Consider the following 13,179-nt stretch of genomic DNA (forward strand, 5'->3'; position numbering starts at 1 on the left):
TCTGCTGTGGGTTTTTATTTAATTTCATTCATATACCCATCATCATCATCATATTTCAATATACCTGACTTGCACAAAAGAGCAGTCCATTAAAAAGCATCTTGCTTCAAGACTAGTATAGATTTGGAGTTGCTCACATGAAAAACTGTCACTTCCTTTCTCCTCCTTTTCCTTTCCTACCTCCCATAACTGCAAGTGCACATATTATTTTTTACACAGCTGTTCTGTGCGACAGCACTTCAAATCAGCGGTTTTAAAAATACAAGCGCAACCACAATGAACGTTTCTTCAGAAACAACCAGTAGAAAAAGGGCAGGCCACATCCTTCTCTTTGGGCTGGTGGAAACCATGATGATAGATGGCACCCATCGAAACATCACCACACAGGTGTTTTTTTAAAAAAAATATAAATAAACACCCATGCACACAATGTGCTTCAGTACGTTCACAACTGGGTAACACACCATTTCATGCTGAATGTCTTTCCCTTAATGGATTATCTGCAGACAGGAAAATCCGAATTTAGTGTGGGTTGCCACTTGGTTAAAGAGGATGTCATGTGGACGCTGAGAGAGAGAGAAAGAGAACGAGAGAGGGAAAGAGAGAGAGAGAGAGAGAGAGAGAGAGAGAGAGAGAGAGAGAGAGAGAGAGAGAGAGATTCAAATCCATGTTCAACACCCATGTGAATGAGCCACAAAAGACAGGATGACTACCTGTCTGGGAGACTTCAGATCTCTTACTACAACCTAAACTACCATATTTACTTAGTAGCTATGCTATGTGGGACACAGATATTAGGCAATTTCGGCCCAGGAGACTACAGAACTGGGATGAGGATAGGATGTCAGGGAAATGAAATGATGAGAGAGGATGACAAAGGATGATGAGGGAGGATGACAGCATCAAACAGCAATAGAAGTGATGGTGACTGTTCAGAAAACACTAAAGATGTGGGTTTTGACAAGGGGCTTGAAATAAGAGAGGAAGACACCTTGATCAAATTGATAGGGAAGAATCAAAGATGACTCCAAGGATGCGATTCTCAAAGACCGCCTGCTGCAGACTGTTGGCTTTTTCGACGCCAACTAAAAACCCATTTATTTTACCAAGCTTTCCGTGACTGAAATAATTTTTATGGGGCAGTTCACAGTATTCGTTGGTTTTGTCATGAACCTTACCCAGATTTGATTTCCGGTGTCTATCTTTTCTTTTAGTGTATTATTATGGCATAGTTTACATATTGGTTTTGTATGTTTGTAACCAGCTCTGGGGGAGGTTACAATGGATAGAAATTCCCCAAATAAACTAAACTAAAACAAATGCTATTTCCAACTGTAACTGCACAATTAGGCTCCGGTGGACTGAGAAGACAAGACCAATAGTGGGTCCAACAGTCAAGAAGGAAGTTTCTGCTGTAGAGGGAAAGGAGGAGCAGATGGGGCTTGGCAACCTGAAAAGCTCTCCCATCTAGAAGAAGGAAAACTCTGGTCCTAGACCTCCACTGCATTGTGTGACATCTTTGGGAGAAGAAAAAGCTAAGGAATAAACCCTACAGAAATCCAGAGAGCAGTCCATGAGGAGGTTGGACGGCATCTTGTATGCCTCTTTCCGGCAACTCCTGCAGCCAAGCTGGTGCCAAATGTAAAAGGTAAAGGGACCCCTGACCATTAGGGTCCAGTCGTGGCCGACTCTGGGGTTGCGGCACTCATCTCGCTTTATTGGCCAAGGGAGCCGGTGTACAGCTTACGGGTCATGTGGCCAGCATGACTAAGCCGCTTCTGGCGAACCAGAGCAGCACACAGAAAGGCCGTTTACCTTCCTGCCGGAGCGGTACCTATTTATCGACTTGCACTTTGACGTGCTTTCGAACTGGTAGGTTGGCAGGAGCTGGGACCGAGCAACGGGAGCTCACTCCGTCGCGTGGATTCAAACCGCTGACCTTCTGATCGGCAAGTCCTAGGCTCTGTGGTTTAACCCACAGTGCCAAATGTAGTGCTCTGCTTTCCTTTGGACCACATCAGCGAGACGGAAAGGAGGATCTTGTCGCCTGGGCAGCCAAGGACCTCCATGCACACTGCCCAGCCCATAGCTGTCAACCTTCCCTTTTTTTGCGGGAAATTCCCTTATTCCAGCACCGTTCCCCGCTGCTTCCCGGTGCTATCCCAGATTGTTAGATATCCCGTAGACTGTCCCCGGGACAGGTGAGGCTGCTGATCCCTTATTTTCGAGGCAGCTGATGCCTTATTTTCAAATCTGAAAGTTGACAGCTATAGCCCAGCCTTGTGCCCCAGGGAGGTCACTGCGGTGCTACAAATTCAGCAAAAATAATGCAGGAGGCAGCAGCAGTTAAGAGATAAGGGAGGGAGAAGGATTGGTATAAAAAGGAATGGAAGACTTGAACGGAAGGGGGTTTGAGCTACTATCTGGAAGGCCACATCAGCAGATCTTAGGAGTCCTACCAGCACAAAGATTTGGAACAGGTGACTTCAATGGATCATCTAAACCAGTGATGGAGAATCTGTGGGCCTCCAAATATTGTTGAACTCCCATCACACCTAGCCCTGATCTAAGCCTGATAGTCCTGTAAGATGCTTCCCAAACCACCACGTCCGCCTGACAAGCCGTTTTGTCTTTCCTATATTCTGTACACAGGCACAATAATAAGCAATAAAAAGGAAGCCATGTCGGCAAAGGTCCATCGCTGGACAAGGTTAAAACCATGACCAGAGGCAGACAAGAGGAATAAAACGGAGACCCTTTGTTATAGGTAATGCACTGCTAAACTGTCTGACAAGCATGAAAACATGGAAAACGATAAGCAGAACCCTTTTTGTTTTACGGCATTATTCGGTGGCTGGCAGAACGGTTTATCTGCTTCAGTTATAACTGTCAGGAATTATTTCTCAGTCGCGCATCATCTACAAGCACTGTCTGTTTTAAGAGGAACAAACCAAGCAGGCGCATTTGTAGCATCTTTCCACATGAGCAGCCAAAAGAACCGAGTAAAAACATTGATTTCTTTTGGATGGGGGAGAGAGACACCTACAAACAAACATATAAAAGCCTTCACAGATACACACCACATTTCACATAACTCACATTTTCACAAGTGTTTTCATTCTCAGAGGAGATAGCTACTTTTATTTTTATTTTTTTTAACCTCCTGTAAAGCCGTGTGTGCAAATAGATCTTTGCCTGTTCTGGCAACCTGATTTAGAACCCACACCCAGTTATACAAATACAGTGGTACCTCGCAAGACGAAATTAATTCGTTCTGCGAGTTTTTTCGTTCTGCAAGTTTTTTCGTCTTGCGAAGCACGGATTCCCTGGGTATTAACGGTTTTAAGAAAAAGGAAACAAACTCGCAAGACGTTTTCGTCTTGCGAAGCAAGCCCATGGGGAAATTTGTCTTGCGAAGCAACTCAAAAAACGAAAAACTCTTTCGTCTTGCGAGTTTTTCTTCTTACGAGGCATTCGTCTTGCGAGGTACCACTGTACCCAGTTATTCATATTGAGGGCATGGTGATTAACACAAGGGGGTCATTAAGACAACCCTTCCCTATTTAAACCAGAGGTGTTCTACAGAGATTATGCTTGCAGCTCCCACCCGGCTTTCTAACCTCAAAGCTACAGTCTCTCCGGCCGCAATGAGGTCTATCCACTTAGAACTATAGAGCTGGAAGGGACCAAATCTACTCTAGCCCCCTGCCTCTCCCCATATGATCAGACCTGGACCCTGTGCTTGTCATCCAATGTCCTTCTCTATGTACCTCCATCCCAGAGAGGTTCAGAAGGTGGCAACAGGAGAACAGGCCTTTTCTGTAGTGGCTCCCCAATTGCGGAAGGCTCGCCTGGCGCCATCGTTACATGTCTTCACGGGACATGTATTTATGGGACCTCGTATTTACGGGACCGCCTCTCCTGGTATCCCCCACAGAGGACCTTAAGGTCCATGAATAATCATAGTTTAGAGGTCCCGGGCCCTAAGGAAGTCAGATTATCCTCCACCAGGGCCAGGGCCTTCTCAGCGATGGCTCCGACCTGGTGAAATGCTCTGTCCTATGAGACCAGGGCCCTGCAGGATTTAACTTCCTTCCGCAGGGCCTGTAAGACAGAGCTATTCCGCCTGGCTTTCAATTTGAACTTAGTCTGATCTTTTATTCCCCTTCCTTCCCTCCCCCTTCCCTTTTTATGAAGATTACCCGCTCTGGGATCCCACAGCTAATTCTCCCCTGGTCTCCTCACTGGCTCAAATAGGACTAATTTAGCCAGCTAGCCCTGGTGATCATCTAATGTTTATTGGATGGATTTTTCCCCTAAATTGATTTTTGAATTCTGAATTTATTGTTATTCACGTTTTATACTGTATTTTATGCTGTTTTTCGTTGCATCAATTAAGTGTTTTAAATTTGTTGTTAGCCACCCTGAGCCCGGTTTTTTGAACCAGGAAGGGCGGGGTATAAATTATTATTATTAATTATTATTATTATTATTATTATTATTATTATTATTATGCCAGGCAAAAACATTCCTCTTTACCCAGGCCTATGGCTATTAAATCATCTACGGCCTGAGAAAGTGTGGAGGAGAGGACTGCTCTTATGATGACTATTTTATTATTGGGCTGCCTATCAGTATGCTTGTTATTAGGTTTTTATTACGTTTTAATACACCTGTAACGTGTTTTTAATGTTGTACACCGACCTGGGATCTTCTGAAAAAGCCCGGTATATAAATTAAATTATTATTATTATTATTATTATTATTATTATTATTATTATTATTATTATTATTATCAACAACAGGCTTCAGGACATGCTAAAACACTCTGTAGCCTATTTAGTCAATTATCCAGTTTCCCACCACAGCCAACCAGAAATGCCTATGAAACTCAAGTGGACAATGGGATGTGAGGGAACAGCCCTCTCCTGATCTCCTGATACAGTGGTACCTCGGGTTAAGAACTTAATTCATTCTGGAGGTCCGTTCTTAACCTGAAACTGTTCTTAACCTGAAGCACCACTTTAGCTAATGGGGCCTCCCGCTGCTGCCGTGCCGCCGGAGCACGATTTCTGTTCTCATCCGGAAGCAAAGTTCTTAACCCGAGGTTAGCAGAGTCTGTAACCTGAAGCATCTGTAACCTGAGGTACCACTGTACTGTTATCCACTGACTGGTATTCAGAGTTGCCTTGCCTCTAATTCTGCAGGCAGCTTATAGCCATCATGACTACTAGTCATTCATAACCTCATCCTTTGTCTTGATTCCCCCAGTGCAAGACACTATTCATGCAAATGTAGAGATCAATGCAATTAATTTTTAAACTATTTTTAGGAAGGACTGCTAAAAGTAGAGTCCAGGAATTCGTTTAGAAAATGCTTAATTAGAGGAGATGCCACAATACATATTTGTAGCTAGGGTTAACGACTCCGTGAATGGTAATGGATGATGTTTCTGCCGTCTGAAATACTACTCTGACATTTCAAACTAATTAGTTAAAATAAATTTAGGCAAAAAGAGACAGTGTTGTAATGAAGCACAAATGCAATTAAATACTCCCCGGGATGCCACCAAACTTTAAAATCCACAATGCTATAGATCATGTTTTACAACCATCTCCTATGGTGACATGCTAGATCTTTTCTATAGTTAGTTAAATCCACTGCTCTGCATCTATTGCACAGATACATAAGCCCTTTTTGTGTGTTTCTTGAGTGAAGGAGGCACCACACAATTACTGGGAATTGGGGCCATACTCTTGGCTCCAGCCTTGGCATGGGGCACTAGGGAGTGTCATTTCAGGGGGTGAAGTGTACTTTTTGCAAATTTCTTCAGTGAAAGGTCTTCAAAATATGTTTTTGGGTGTGAGAAATTCAAATCTGCTATTTTTTGTGATTGGACAACATTTAGCTTGGTAAGTCTACTTTTGACAAAGAAGCACATAAACTGTTTTTGGAAAACCAAATAATTTTAATTTTACTTTCTGAAAATGTCAGGTAATTCTAAAACAACAACAACAACAACAATATAACTGCAAGATTTTGGCAATCGTTTTTAATTATTTCTGTGCATTTTTACACACAGTTTACTTACCAAGCAAAACTAAATCATGTTTAACCAAAATATGTTTTGAATTCCCAAGTCATGCTACAACTTTTTAGCACCCCTCATTTTTGGAATTTGAAGGTTGAAAAATTAAACATGCTCTAAATTCAGGCACAGTGCGGGCCATCTGTCCAGATATTCACATGTTAACACCATCATCTGTAAGCCTATACAAAGGTGGTTCCTCACATGTAGGTTTCGCCACTACATACAAGCATGTTGTTGTTGTTTAGTCGTTTAGTCGTGTCTGACTCTTCGTGACCCCATGGACCAGAGCATGCCAGGCACTTCTGTCTTCCACTGTCTCCCGCAGTTTGGTCAGACTCATGTTTATAGCTTCGAGAACACTGTCCAACCATCACATACAAGCATACTAATACATGAACGACAAGCCATGTGACTGCTGCCAGAGGATCCCCTACTCACCAGTAATTACATAATTCCCCCTTCAGGCAAGTAATGAGTATAAAGGGGGCTTTGTATCCACACAGAATCTTCTCAGCTAAAGGCCAATTCACACCATATTCTCTTGTCCCACAGTCATTTCTGGCTAAACAGGTGCACCAGGTTTTTGAAACATTGCCAAAAAACCCTACGAAACCTGTTTACCATATGCAATAGTAGGGCAGAAATGCTTCTCATATGATCTTTCTCTAGCCTCATAAGATATTGGCCTGAGGAAGTAGCCCAGTCATTTGGCACCACCAACTGATAAAAGTCCTACACACATTACTGCGTTAGTGTTTGCAAAGCAAATCTGAACGGTATTTTGCTCAGTTGCAGAGAATGTGCTGTGCATGGAGAAGGCCAGAGCTTCAGTCCCTGGCATTAATAAAAATAGACAAGGGGAAAGGTTGTTTAAAGCACCTTGGAAAGTCACTGCCAGTCGCAGCAGACAATAGTCACGGACCTCATAAGTCAGACAACATGAAGCAACTTATTTAATTTTTCAAACATCCAAAGGGGCCTGTTGACCTCCAGTGTCAACAGATATACCTTCATCACCCCAAAATATGTAGGCCCATACAACAATGCCCAAGAACAAAACCTAGTTCTACAAGCCCGGTTTGTATCAACGGAAGGGGTTTTTGCAAGAGTGTGTGCATTGATTGCTGAAAGAGGAGGGGAAATGGTTTCGGGCTTGCCAAGATAAATTAATTAGCGAAATAACACATCTACAGATGATCCATATCACTCCACTAAATCTTTAATTACTCAATTAACACCCTCAGAGTCAGAGGTTAAACAAGTTTTGCCATGTGCTGACAAGAGTGAGGGTGAAATTAAATATGGCACCCCCTGCCCCAGAGTTGAAGAATCCTCTCCAACGGTTTTGTAACAGCGTGATAAGACTGCGGATCCCTCGTTGCAGGCACATGGTGACTGTCAAGTCTCCCTGGGACATGACTGCGGGGTAGCAGTAAAGGAATTTTAAAATGCAGGCCTGTGTGCATCCTGAAAACCTTGTTCAAACCTCATATCAGCCGTAAGCTCAACAACTTTGGCTCCCCCAAAAAAAGCTCAACTACTCTGGTCAATTCAATGGGTAGATCACTGCCAGTTTTTTAATAGTGTGAGTAGATCGCAGTCTGTGGGAAGTTGGACAGCCCTGGTCTAAAGCAACCAAAAAGCGGGGGATGGATCTAAATTTATTCGCGGCATGGAGAAAATGCTCAGGACAGACAAGAGAAAGAATTTCACACAGCCCATGTGGCATGGAGGGCTAATGTTGGCGAAACACAAGCCAAAATCTGCCATGCGTGCATGGAGCAGTCATTCTCTTCTCACAACTCTTTTAAATAGAGGTTTTCCCCAGTCTGCGTTGTATTTAGATGTCATATTGCTTGTGTGTTTGCCGCCCTGGGCTCCTTGGGAAGGAGGGGCGGGATATAAATTTGAAATGAAATGAAAATAGTATGGAATTGGATTGCACAATTTGTAGTGATGGCCACCAACTTTGGTGACATTAAAAGGGTGTAGGACAAATTCATGGTGGATGAGCCTAACAACAGCTACCAAGTGATGACATCAAGAGGCAGTATGCTTTTGAATCCCAGTCACTGAGGAACAACAATGGGGAGAGCGTTTGTCCTTGTGTCCTGGGTACGGACTTCACATTGGCATATGGTTGATCACCATGTGGAAAACAGGCTGCTTGACCAGATGAGTGTAAACCAGTAAGGTTCTCCTGATCTTCTCAAGACACACCGAGTTCTTCCAAACCTGCCATCCCATCTCTCATGAGAAGATAACTGGAGTGGCCCACCTTAGAGCGTTGATTCATGGCTTAACTCACGATTAGAGTGCAATGAGATCTAACTACACCTCACATGAAATGTGTGATCACATTTAACCAACATGGGAAGATGTTGTTTTCTAGGCAGGGGTGTAGGTGAACAGAATCAGGAGATTATTGCGCAGAGAAACAAGAATAATCCTTGTCCCACGCACACTGCCATTCTGAGGAGGTCCTGCATTTGGTGGGATCAGGAGTGGGGAAGTGGGAACTAGCAAACTTGGCCCCAGAACAAGGGAAACCAATACTGACGTGTCTCACCCCATGTCTCACTGCAGGAAGCAGCAGAAAAGATGTGGAATGAAACCGCCTTTGGGGTTTCCTTGTATCTTTGGCACTTACTACATGTCAATCAATGTAATATTCAGGCATCACTCATGATGGTAAGGCTTAAAGCAATATACAACGATGCACTTGGGTGTTAGTTGTTCAGAAGCTGATGACAGGTGCCTTTGTGATTGGCAGAAAGCGATCTAGCAGGAATTAATGTCAGGAAACCCCATCTCATTTTCCACAAGCCCATCTGGCTACTTGTTGCTGAAACTTGGCTGCTCTACGCTTCCAGAGAAGGAGCCCAATAAAGGACCGTGCTCTAAAGCAGCCTTTCCCAACCTGATGCCCTTCAGATGTCATTGGACTCCAACTCCCATCAGCCTCAACCAGCAAAGCTAATGGTGAGGGACAGCGGAAATTGTAGTCTGGCGCCTAAGGTTGAAGAACACTCCCCTGAGGCTGAATACTGCAGGAAAAAAATGATAATGTGAGCAAGCTATCATTCAGGAAACTAGTCCGCCATGACTGATCATCTTGTTGGGAATCCAAACATGGCTAGCCCTACCACTAGGCAGAGTGAGGAGACCATCTCACATAGGCCACAGGCCCCTTACACCCAGCTGTGCCTCATGAGCCCCTGGCCCACACCCTTCTACTGGAGGGCAGTTGTGTGTGCCACACAGCCTGCCCTACATCCCTCTAAGCTAGCCTGTGGTACATTGGATTGCTGGGTCAAGCTGGTTGCCTGCTACCTTCTACCAGGCAATAATGAGAATGGGCTTACTGATCTAAACAACTGGAAGCCATTCCATGTGCTGACCACACACCACTGCTACCTTATTTTCATTGGCTTGCTGCATCTTATACAGCCCATAAACAAATGTCGTCTAGATGGTGCACAATTATTATTTTTAAAATACCCCAGTAAAATGGAAAAATGTGGACATTGTCCTGTTCCAGTGTTGAATTAAGATTCAACTGTCAGGCCAGCTGATTTCTGTACATGACATGGCAAAAAGGGAGGGAGAATCTTGTCTTTTGCCCAGTGAGCAAAATGTCTTGGGTTGTCCTTGATCAGTTTCCAAGGAATCTCTGGATTCTTTCAAAGAGTCCTCACAGCACTGAATCTACTCTGCAAGTCCGGAATAAGCAGTGTGAAAAGAAGTCCAACAGTTTACATTTTCATAGATTTTTAAAAATCCAGTTCCGACTTAGCACCCTGGCATACAAATCTGAAGAGTTTTTGTTTACTTAAGCTAATATAGCACCCCACAGCCGCAGCTAATTGAACAAGTTTGCATCCTCACAGAAATGACGGCTTGCGCATGAAACGGGAATAAATGGCATCACCTCAACATATTTCACCTTAAAGCTCTTATGACCTACCACCATTAATGGGAACAAATGTGACGTAAATCAGACTCCCTATGGGTAATTCCAGAGGCTGTAAAACCTCCTACCCTGCTAGCGTGAGACAAGCATACGCATTTGGCCAAGGAATAGTCTTCCCTGACAGACCGAGAAGATCGTCATAAAAAGTATGCCAAGCGCACAGCCTATGCCGTTTTGTGGGGAAACATTTCCCAGCATAAACTTTTTACTGCTCCTTGACAATGTTTCCATCGGGGCTCATTATAAAATAGCGTAAGAGGCACTTTATGACTAAAATTCACTTCTGTAGTTGTTTTAGTACCTGCAGCTGTGGCCCAGTAACAAGAAAACTGTCTTTGCTGTCTGTGCCTAAACATGCACCTCTCAGACTTTTATGTATACGATGCGCCCCGGGTGAATAAAACCCACAGAGCAATCCCACAGAAGCCATCCCTCCAAACAGAGTTCTGCACTTTTATTATTATTTCTACACTGCAAGTGTTTTAAAAAATATCATTCGCACTACTACTATATGTGCCTCTTGAAGATTCAGGCTGTTGGCCCATTTAGCTCAGGATTATCCACAGCAGTTTTCTTCAACCTTGGGGCTCCAGAAAAACCCTGTTGGACTACAACTCCCATCATCCCTGACCACTAGCTAAGCCAGCCAATTAGGTTACAAGAAAGGAGATTCTAACTAAACTTCAGGAAGCACTTCCTTCCTTGGAGGCTTCTAAGCAGAGTCCCATGGACTGCAAGAAGATCAAAGCTCTCCATTCTGAAGGAAATCAGCCCTGAGTGCTCACTGGAAGGACAGATCCTGAAGCTGAAGCTCCAATACTTTGGCCACCTCATGAGAAGAGAAGACTCCCTGGGAAAGACCCTGAAGTTGGGAAAGATGGAGGGCACAAGGAGAAGGGGATGACAGAGGACGAGATGGTTGGACAGTGTTCTCGAAGCTACCAGAATGAGTCTGACCAAACTGCGGGAGGCAGTGGAAAACAGGAGTGCCTGGCATGCTCGGTCCATGGGGTCACGAAGAGTCAGACACAACTAAACAACAACAACAACAACAAGCAGAGGTTGCATGGCCATCTGTCATGGATGCTTTGGCTGAGATTCCTGCATTGCAGGGGATTGGTCTAGATCAGGGGTCAGCAAACTTTTTCAGCAGAGGGCCATCCACTGTTCCTCAGACCTTGTGGGGGGGGGCAGACTATTTTTTTTTGGGGGGGGGGATGAACGAATTCCTATGCCCCGCAAATAACCCAGAGATGCATTTTAAACAAAAGCACACAATCTACTCGTGTAAAAACACCACACAGGCCCCACAAATAACCCAGAGTTGCATTTTAAATAAAAGCACACATTCTACTCATGTAAAAACACGCTGATTTCCGAACCGTCTGTGGGCCGGATTGAGAAGGCGATTGGGCCACATCTGGCCCCTGAGCCTTAGTTTGCCTACCCATGGACTAGAACAGGTATGTCCAACAAGCCAATTGCGATCTACTGGTAGATCCCTGGGAGGTTTTGGTAGGTTGCGGTCGATTGCTGGTTCCCTTTCCTCAGTGGTGGTAAAACAGAATCGGTCCCTGCCCCCTCGCCCCGCACTCCATGGTTGCACAATCCCCAGAATGGAAGATGAAGCTTTTGCAGTGAGGCTGGTTGTTTCCTTAGCAATCTTTCAGTGAGCGACCTTCCCCCTTAAAAAAGCTCAGCAACTTTTCCCTGAACCCCTAAAAAACCCGGGACTTTCCTCCCTAAAAAAAGCTCAGCAACTTTGACCTGAAACCCCTCCCCCCAAAAAAGGGGTAGATCACTGCCAGTTTTTTATTCTGTGAGTAGATTGCAGTCTCTTAGGCCATCTAGATGACACTCTGGGTACCTTCTAACTCTACAATTCTATGACTAGCTCAGTCGGTAGAGCACGAGACGGTTAATCTCAGGGTCCTGCGTTTGAGCCCCATGTTGGGCAAAGGATTACTGCATGGCAGGGGGTTGGACTAGATGACTCTTGTGGTCCCTTCCAACTCTACCAGTCTTTTATTCTATGGCTGGGGATGATGATAAGAGTCCCAGTCCTACAGCATCTGGGGACACAAGATTAAAGAACACTAAGTGGCAGCAGCTCTCCTCCAGGGTTTCAAGGCAGAAGCCTCTCCCAGCTCTACCTGGAGGGGGTGAATCAGGGGGCTTTTCTAAGCAAAACATGTCCGGCATCACATGCTGCTCACAACCTGGCTAGGTGAAAGCCAAGCTAAGCTTTCCGGCTCTTTTAGAACTCTGCTGAAAATGCCTCAGAGAAAGCTGGAGAAGATCTCGGGCAGGCAACGCAGGAAAGCAGGAGTCTCTGGTTCCCTTTCTCCTATCTGCTTGTTCTGTTGTCTCTCCTTTAGGGAGACAGGGAAGAGCAGAGACAATAAGTTGCTAAATGAGGAGGCGGGCAAGGATGCTTAAGGAAGGATGCAGGCAAGAGCTTCAGCTCCCCTGTGCATCTGCCTATCATCCAATTCAGAATTCTCTTTTTAGAGTATCTATTACTTTTGGGTGAGACGGCATCTTGCCCAATGGGCAGGCAGCAAGGGACAGAGATTTTGTTGTTTAGTTGTTCAGGGTCCGACTCTTTGTGACCCCATGGACCAGAGCACTCCAGGCACTCCTGTCTTCCACTGCCTCCCGCAGTTTGGTCAAACTCATGCTGGTAGCTTCAAGAACACTGTCCAACTATCTTGTCCTCTGTCATCCCCTTCTCCTTGTGCCCTCCATCTTTCCCAACATCAGGGTCTTTTCCAGGGATAGGGATGCCAATATGAGATAGCCATGCATTAACATGGGGGAGTTGTTGTTGTTGTTGTTGTTGATGATGATGATGATGATGATATTGTGTATTTTGTGGTTGTATTTTTGTGCAATGAACTGCCCCGAGATCTTAGAATGAAGGGTGGCATGCATGTTTAATAAACAACAACAAAGCTTATTTATTTACATGTACTTATTCCATTTATTAATCACTCCCTGTAATGCATTCAAAGTGATTTAACCATCATTTCAGGTCCAATTCTATCCGAAGCATTTATGCTGGAGTAATATAACCTGCTATAATTGCTTTTTTTTTTTAGGGGGGTGTTGGGGG

The 13,179-nt window shown here is 44.5% G+C and overlaps 1 protein-coding gene across 2 annotated transcripts in view; it reads right to left on the minus strand.

Annotated features, from left to right (window-relative positions):
• Positions 1-13,179, minus strand: part of KIF26A (kinesin family member 26A) — a 154,332-nt gene that overhangs the window by 66,709 nt on the left and 74,444 nt on the right. The window lies entirely within an intron of this gene.

Source organism: Podarcis melisellensis (assembly GCF_964234715.1).
Source record: "Podarcis melisellensis genome assembly, chromosome: 1".
Classification (NCBI taxonomy): Eukaryota; Metazoa; Chordata; class Lepidosauria; order Squamata; family Lacertidae; genus Podarcis; species Podarcis melisellensis.